This window comes from Triticum aestivum, chromosome 2B (genome assembly GCF_018294505.1).
Source record: "Triticum aestivum cultivar Chinese Spring chromosome 2B, IWGSC CS RefSeq v2.1, whole genome shotgun sequence".
Taxonomy (NCBI): domain Eukaryota; kingdom Viridiplantae; phylum Streptophyta; class Magnoliopsida; order Poales; family Poaceae; genus Triticum; species Triticum aestivum.
In genome coordinates this window covers 767,917,211-767,925,264 of record NC_057798.1, presented here as the reverse complement: position 1 = coordinate 767,925,264, position 8,054 = coordinate 767,917,211, and the positions used below count along the sequence as shown (strand labels likewise).

The following is an 8,054-nucleotide window of genomic DNA, read 5'->3' as shown; positions in this document are numbered from 1 at the left end:
TCCCTGCCCGGCCGCCGCCGGCGCCGCCCTCCCGCGTCGCCGCCCGGCCTCCCACGCCGCCACGGAGTGCCGCCGCCGCCGCTCGCATCCGGCGTCGCGCCCCTCCCCTCCGGCCTTCTCCGACGCCAGATCCGGGGGCCCCATGCCCGGATCCGCCATCTCCGGCCCTCCCTCGTCTTCCCCGGCCACAGCTCCGGTGACCCCACTCCGGCGAGCCTCGGTTCCCGTGCCCGTTGACTTTCCCACGAGGTTGAATTTTCTGCAGTCCCTGAATGTGTGATATTTTATGCCATGTTCATCGCATCATAACTTGCTGCATACTGCTCCGTTTCGTGCGTGTAATATGTCAAATTGTTCGTCTCGACGAGTACTTAATTTCATTCCATTGCATCATGTTCATTTGAGTTCATCTTGATGCCCGAATCATCGTTGCAGGAGTGCATGTTGCTGTTAATCTGCTGAAACTGTTATAACTTGATGATTTGTCATTTTTGCCATGTTTGATGTGTGCATCCTATGAGGTTGATGTCTACATGTGTTTTGAACTATGTCCTGCCATCTTTACATAGGTGCCATCCATGTATTTTTTTCGTTTGTCTAGTGAGAGCATCAAGCTTGTTAAGTAGGGTACTTGCTGTTGCTGTTTTGCTAGGCTGAATCTATTATTTTGTGATGCGATGTAAACCTGCTGCTACAAGTCATTCTATGCATAATCTGGAGATGTTCACTAAAGATGATTTGTTATACATGTCATGCTCTATCCATCCATGCCCCTGGTTGCATTTATACCCTGCTGTAGGTTGTTGTTATCTTGCTCCAAAGTTGCTAAATAATGTTGCTGTCAACCTGTTAACATTAAGTTCAATGTTGCCATGTTTGTTGTTAGTGATCCATACACCCTATGAACTTGATCTTGCCATGCTTAGCTTTATAAACATGTCGTCTTACTATTGGTTGCCTTGCCATGCCATGTTTTGCTCTATGGTGAGTGGTCCAAACTCACCAACATGCCTACTTATCATTGTTCCTGCCATGTATGAATCTGTCATATAACTTGCCATGTTTACATGGGTGCCATCATATCTTCTGTTCCTTTGTGGCTCATGGTCAGTAAGGGATTTTTGTTCTATGCAATTAGTAGGTTCATGCCATGCCTTTGTTTGCCATTAGAAATTCATGTATCATGTTGTTTGATAGCTCTAAATATTGCAACCTGATGTTATTTCCTGATAAGTCTGAAACTGTTATTATTTGCAATCTTGCCATGTGTGTTTTCTGAAGATAGCTCAGTGTTCATGTTTTGTCATGCTTTACCTGTACTTCATGCCCATGCCTTTTGTTATTACGTTGAGATGGTGTAGCTTGTTGTTTTGATGCTTGCTTTATGCCTAGTTGCTGTTTTGGACAGATTGTGGTTATGACTTGTATAGTGTATATGTTGAACCGTTGCTCTGTTTCGAGTATGCTCTATATGAAACTTGCTTGATTTTGCATGTAGTTTCATATTATCATGTTGCATCCTTGTTTTGAGGTGTTTGCTTGATGTTTGAATGCTTTTTGCATCAATGCCATGTTTAACTTGTTTTGCACATGTCTTCTAGGCCGTAGCTCCGAATTAAATGAACTTTATATGTAACTTGACTAGAATCTCGTGTAAATCATCTTGGTGCATCTTAACTTGCTGTTTAACAACTTGAACATAAGGTTTGTTCAGATCTGGACCAATTTCGAATTTTGCATATGAGGACTTACCAAAATTGTTATATGTTGTTCCCGGCCTCATTTAAACTTGCTTTGATGTGTTGCTCTTGTTTGCATCATCACTTGCCATGAGTAACATCCTGTAGCCTTGTCATGCATCATACTTGGTTGAGCATCATACCTTGTTCATGTGTGGTGTGTTTACCATGTTGTGTGCTTCTTCTCGATAGTTCCTATTTCGTTGCGATCGTGAGGATTCGTTCGTCTACGCTTGGTTTGTCTTCGTGGCTTCATCTTCTTCATGGACTCGTTCTTCTTCCTTGCGGGGTTTCAGGCAAGATGATCGCCACCCTGGATCTCACTACTATCATTGCTATGGTAGTTGCTTCGTTCTATCGCTATGATGCGTTATCTTTTGCTCATCAAGCCTCCCAAGTTGCCATGAACCTCTAACCTTTGACACCCTTCCTAGCAAACCATTGCTTGGCTATGTTACCGCTTTTGCTCAGCCCCTCTTATAACATTGTTAGTTGCAGGTGAAGTTGAAGATTGCTCCATGGTGGACAGGATTATGTTGGGATATCACAATATCTCTTATATTATTAATGCATTTATATATTTGGTAAAGGGTAGAAGACTCGGCCTTATGCCTGGTGTTTTGTTCCACTCTCGCCGCCCTAGTTTCCGTCATACCGGTGTTATGTTCCTGGATTTTGCGTTCCTTATGCGGTTGGGTGATTTATGGGACCCCCTTGATAGTTCGCTTTGAATAAACTCCTCCAGCAAGGCCCAACCTTGGTTTTACCATTTGCCTCACCACCACCTATACTTTTCCCTTGGGAGTCGCTCTCTCGAGGGTCATATTTATTTTAGCCCCCCCGGGCCAGTGCTTGTCTAAGTGTTGGTCCGAACCGAGCAGCCTGCGGGGCCACCTCGGGGAAACTTGAGGGTTGGTTTTACTCATAGCTTGACTTATCCGGTGTTGCCCTGAGAACGAGATATGTGCACCTCCTATCGGGATTGTCGGTGCATCGGGCGGCTTTGCTGGTTTTGTTTTACCATTGTCGAAATGTCTTGTAAACCGGGATTCCGAGTCTGATCGGGTCTTTGTGGGAGAAAGAATATCCTTCGTTGACCGCGAGAGCTTATAATGGGCTAAGTTGGGACACCCCTGCAGGGTTTAAACTTTTGAAAGCCGTGCCCGCGGTTATGTGGCAGATGGGAATTTGTCAATGTCCGGTTGTAGATAACTTGACACCAGATCCGAATTAAAACGCATCAACCGTGTGTGTAGCCGTGATGGTCTCTTCTCGGCGGAGTCCGGGAAGTGAACACGGTTTCTGTGTTATGTTTGACGTAAGTAGGAGTTCAGGATCACTTCTTGATCATTGCTAGATTCACGACCGTTCCATTTGCTCTCTTCTCGCTCTTATTTGCGTATGTTAGCCACCATATCATGCTTAGTCGCGGCTGCAACCCCACCACTTTACCCCTTCCTTTCCCTTTAAGCTTTGCTAGTCTTGATACCCATGGTAATGGGATTGCTGAGTCCTCGTGGCTCACAGATTACTACAACAACAGTTGCAGGTACAGGTTTTGCGATGATCATGACGCGAGAGCGATGTTACTTGTTTTGGGGTTCTTCTTCTACTTCTTCTTCGATCAGGGATAGATTCCAGGTCGGCAGCCTGGGCTAGCAGGGTGTATGTCGTTTGAGCTTCTGTTTGTGTCTCATCCGTAGTCGGATGGTGCTCTTATGTAAGATGATGTTGTATTCGTGTGGCATCGTATGCCTCTTGTATGTATCCCCATCTATTATGTAATGTTGATGTAATAATATCCACCTTGCAAAAGCGTTTCAATATGCGGGTCTATCCTTGGTGGGACCTTTGAGTTCCTTTTGGATAGGGTCGCATATTGGGCGTGATAGCTTGGCATGAAGCTCCGCGGTCGGCAGCACCGTGGTTTCTGCTTTTACATCTAGGGACTGAATAAGGGAAAGGAGCCTTTCCTTTTCGACCTTATAAATCCCGCTAAGGTGCTTAGCCCACCCACGCAGGAAACTCCTCAAATGCCTAATCCTATTCTGCCAGCGCTGAAGCGCAGTCTTCCCTCCTGAATCCTTAGCCCACTCTCTAGCCACGAGATCAAGGAAGCCTTCTCGTTCAAACCAAGCCAGCTCAAAGGAGAACGCGTTTTTGTTCCCCAAGTGGGTGGCCTCACCAGAGTCCACAAATAATGTCGTGTGGTCAGAAATACCATGGAACAAAGCCTAGACTGTTACTATAGGGAACTTCTATTCCCAATCGACACTAGCCAACACTCGATCCAACTTCTCATACGTCGGATTTGGCAGCGCGTTAACCCAGGTAAATTTTCTACCCAGAGCTCAATTTCTCTCAGGTCCAGACTTTCAATAATAGTATTGAACATGAACGACCATCTGCCGTTAAAATTATCATTGTTCTTATCCTCACACCTTCTAATTATATTGAAATCACCCCCACTAGGATAGGAAGCTGCTCGGAACCGCAAATCCGAACGAGATCAGCCAAGAACTCGGGCTTGAGTTCTGGCTGCGCGGCACCATATACCGCAACCAGAGCCCAATTAAACCCATCTTCCTTCGAACGCACCCGAAACTTGACTGCAAAGTCACCCATAACCACACTTCAAACCTCTAGCGCTTTGCATCTAACGCCGAGTAAGATTCCACCCGATCTCCCTCTCGGTGGCAGGCAATGCCAATCAAAATCAATACCTCCCGACAAAGTATTTAGAAATTGTGGTGCAAAGTTATGTCTACCAGTCTCCAATAGAGCGATAAAATCTAAACGATGTTCGACAGACACCTCAGCAAGAAACCTTCTTTTAGCCAAGTCCTTTAGACCTCTGCTATTCCAAAAGATTCCTTTCATAGTTCATCATGGAATTTTTTAGCTGTACGAATCCTACCACTCCTACGCACTGCGGACACCAGGTACACCTTCTGTTTACACTTGCATTTAGAGACAATTTGACTCTGCAACCGGTCCTCACAACCAGTGTCAGGAGGGCTAGCCATAACCATCTCAGTAGAATCATCCTCTACTTCCGTCTCAGTAATAGGTGGCATAAGATCCGCACAAAAATTGTCGAGCACCCTGACCCCGAGCGCATCTACCTCAAAATCACTCATGGGTTTAACCGCCGCAATATTACGAATCATCTCTAAGGCCCGCTCAGCCTCTAGATCCAGAAGATCATTAACATAATTAGAGATTTCAGTGACATTACTACCCATTGAAAGTCCTAATTGATTTGCATTTTCAACAATCTCATCATTTGAAAAATGCAGAATGGAATTAGAAGTATTGACCGACATACCAGTAGTGACCTCAACGTCACGGAGCATGGCCGCCCTCATGGCGCACCGCTGCTGAATGTCGTCCACGTCCGGCTGAGTCTGGAGACGGCCACTCACCCGGCGCCCCTCAGACATCGGATCCTGAATCCCTCCAAACGCAATGACCTCCTCCCGAGATATCCTGGTCGGGGTCGGGCCTCCTGCCTCACCCCAACTGGTAGGCTGGACCACTTGCACGGTCTCCCCCGCAGCCTCGCCAGGAAGTGGAAAGGCACTCACCAAGACCTCGGACGCCTGGCGCGCCCCGCATGACGGAGCCGGCAGCGAGCGGGGTGAAGGGAGTGCCAGGGCCGCCTGCCCTAGCTCCCCACCCAGCACCGGAGAGGGCACCACCTGCCACGAGCCCTCTCCCGAAGGCAGAGCCGCCACCAGCAGAAAGGTAGGCCCGACGGGAGAGGAGGTATCCGAGGCCACCTGCCCCAGACCCCTTCCCAACGAAGAGAAGGACACGGGTGTCACCTGCCCCGAATCCCCTACCTCAGCAGGAGAAGAGCAACCCGAGGCCGCCTGCCCCGGGACTCCTCCCGACAAACCAGCCAGGACCACCGGCGTCACGTCCTGAGGGGGTACAACGTGCTGAGCATGAGAGGGAGTGGCCACCTGTCGACTCACCTCCTCCTCTCCCCAGGCCGAGGTCGACGAAGCCCCAAGATCCCCAGGAATAGTACACATAGTATCCTCAAACCCCAAAGCAGGCAACGCAAGCTCAGAAGCCTCCTCGGACTCGACCCGATCACTCCACAGCCTCGGGGGTGCAGAAGAGGGTCCGAAAGACCCAAATCTCAGAGTCGTCGTAGGCACCGAGGAGGGTGGGGCTGCACCATCCCCGATCGTCGCGGTCTCGGACCCCGGTCCCTTGGACAGCTGTTGTCCAGAGTCCTCGACCGGTGGCTCCTCTACTCTCACACTGCCGTCACCCTCGTGCATGTCCACGTCGGACTCGTGAGCCGCCGCAGCCAGAAGGTTCTAATCCTCAAACTCAATAACCAGATAATAGCATCCCAGATCCTACCACTTGCCTGAAATGTGACGATTTGATCCAAAACTTGCAAAACTTGCACTGTATGTGATGTTTTAGTCCAGAGCCAATCAGCACTACAAGCGGCAGCCTAGAGGTCGTTGAGCGCCCGCACTTTTGCACAAAACCCCCTGCCATTCCATTTAATCACCCCGCACTATAGCCGTCCAGCAGAGGCGGACCGTGCTGAAGCACTTGATAAATCGATGCAAAGGCCTGCGATTAGCGAGTGGGAGACAATGCTCAGCTCAGCTCGACGGCATGCTTGACATGAGGCATGAGGCGCGCATGTACAACTAAACGGCTGGTTCATGCTGCAGACATGTACATATGTATCCATGGTTTGTTGGTTGACACAAGCAGCCTCCTATCCAGTACATATGACTGGATCAATTGCAATGGCTTGGCCATCTGGGAGACGATGCTCAGCTCGATGTAATGCTTGACAGAAGACACGCATGTTGTCGCCATGGAGTGAAGGAGTGCTGGGCACTTCTTGGCGGCTCGAGAGCATTGCATTCGGTGAAGATGTTTACTGCAGAGATGCCCACGGAAGTTCAGAAACTACAGAGAGAACAAAAGTCCTAGAACAGTTATGATACAAACAAGGTTCTACGTACTGCCACATTTGGGATCCATGGGGCCAGGGCAGGTCACCCTACAATTCTGCAAAGTTCTTCTACATAGCATGCACGGAGAAGCACCACGTCACTTGCTCCGTCAACTTGTCCATTGCGCTTCTCAGTCGCCCCGCTATGCCGATGGATGCCACGAGGAGCACAGCAATGTACGCCGAGACCCTGACGACCAGCGCAAGACGTAGACAGACGTCCTCACCCTCCTGCAGCTCCCAGCGGCGTATGCATCCATGAGTCCAAACAGGTCCAGGATCATGGCGGCGTGCTGCGCCAAGAGAGCCGGCGGGGGTGTCGCTCACCCTCTTGATCAGCAGTAGAAGAAGGCCTTGTACCGGCGCGGGTAGTTGCTCGTGAGAACCGGATCGCCGGCGATGTGGCCGGTCGAGACGGCGCCGCCCCAGAGGCCACCCGGCGGGCTCATCGCGGCCTGGTACGTGACGGCGGCGGCGAGCAGCAGCAGGTATTTGGGCAGCTTCTCGTCCTAGAGATCACGCGTCCCTCCGGCGGCAACGGCCGTGCCATGCCGCCCATCGCCTCCGGCCTGGTCTTCAAGACATCAACTACGCCGAGCTTTGACAGGAGCCTCTTGGCATTTGATAAGACCTCTCGCTGTCTCCGACAAGACCAGCGTGACCTGGAGAGCGATGTGAGTAGAACTGCGAATGTCAGAAACTCAGAACGAGGACGTAGATCGAGGTCGACATCTTCTGGCATGTAAGACAATAAGTTTGGGGAACTAGCTCAACCCTCTAGGGGTGGCCTATCTCTCTCTCTCTCTCACACACACACACACACACACACACATATATATATATATAATGAAGGGGTACAATGTTATATCATACGTACATATACGTACACATATACATAAGCTATACAGTCTAACACCCTCCCTCAATCTTAGCCACTTCCTAAAGATCTAGAAGGGTGAGATTGCGCTGACAATTCTAAAACTGTAGTAGAGGTAATGGCTTGGTGAAGATGTCTGCAAGTTGATCCTTGGAAGAGATGAACTTGATCTGTAGTTGCGTCTGAGATACCCGTTCCCGTACAAAATGATAGTTCACTTCGATGTGTTTCGTTCGGGCATGGAATACCGGATTAGCAGATAGGTATGTAGCACCGATGTTATCACACCAAAGAATAGGAGACTGTGATTGAGATATACCCAACTCCTGAAGCAAAGACTTCCAGATAATTTCTGCAGTTGCATTAGCCATAGCCTTATACTCAGCTTCCGTACTGCTACGCGAAACAGTAGCTTGTTTTCGAGCACTCCAGGCGATCAAGG

At 49.3% G+C, this 8,054-nt stretch overlaps 1 pseudogene; it reads right to left on the bottom strand.

The window, feature by feature from the left end:
• Positions 1-6,804: 6,804 nt before the first annotated feature.
• Positions 6,805-8,054, bottom strand: part of LOC123039592 (uncharacterized) — a 9,851-nt pseudogene continuing 8,601 nt past the window's right edge.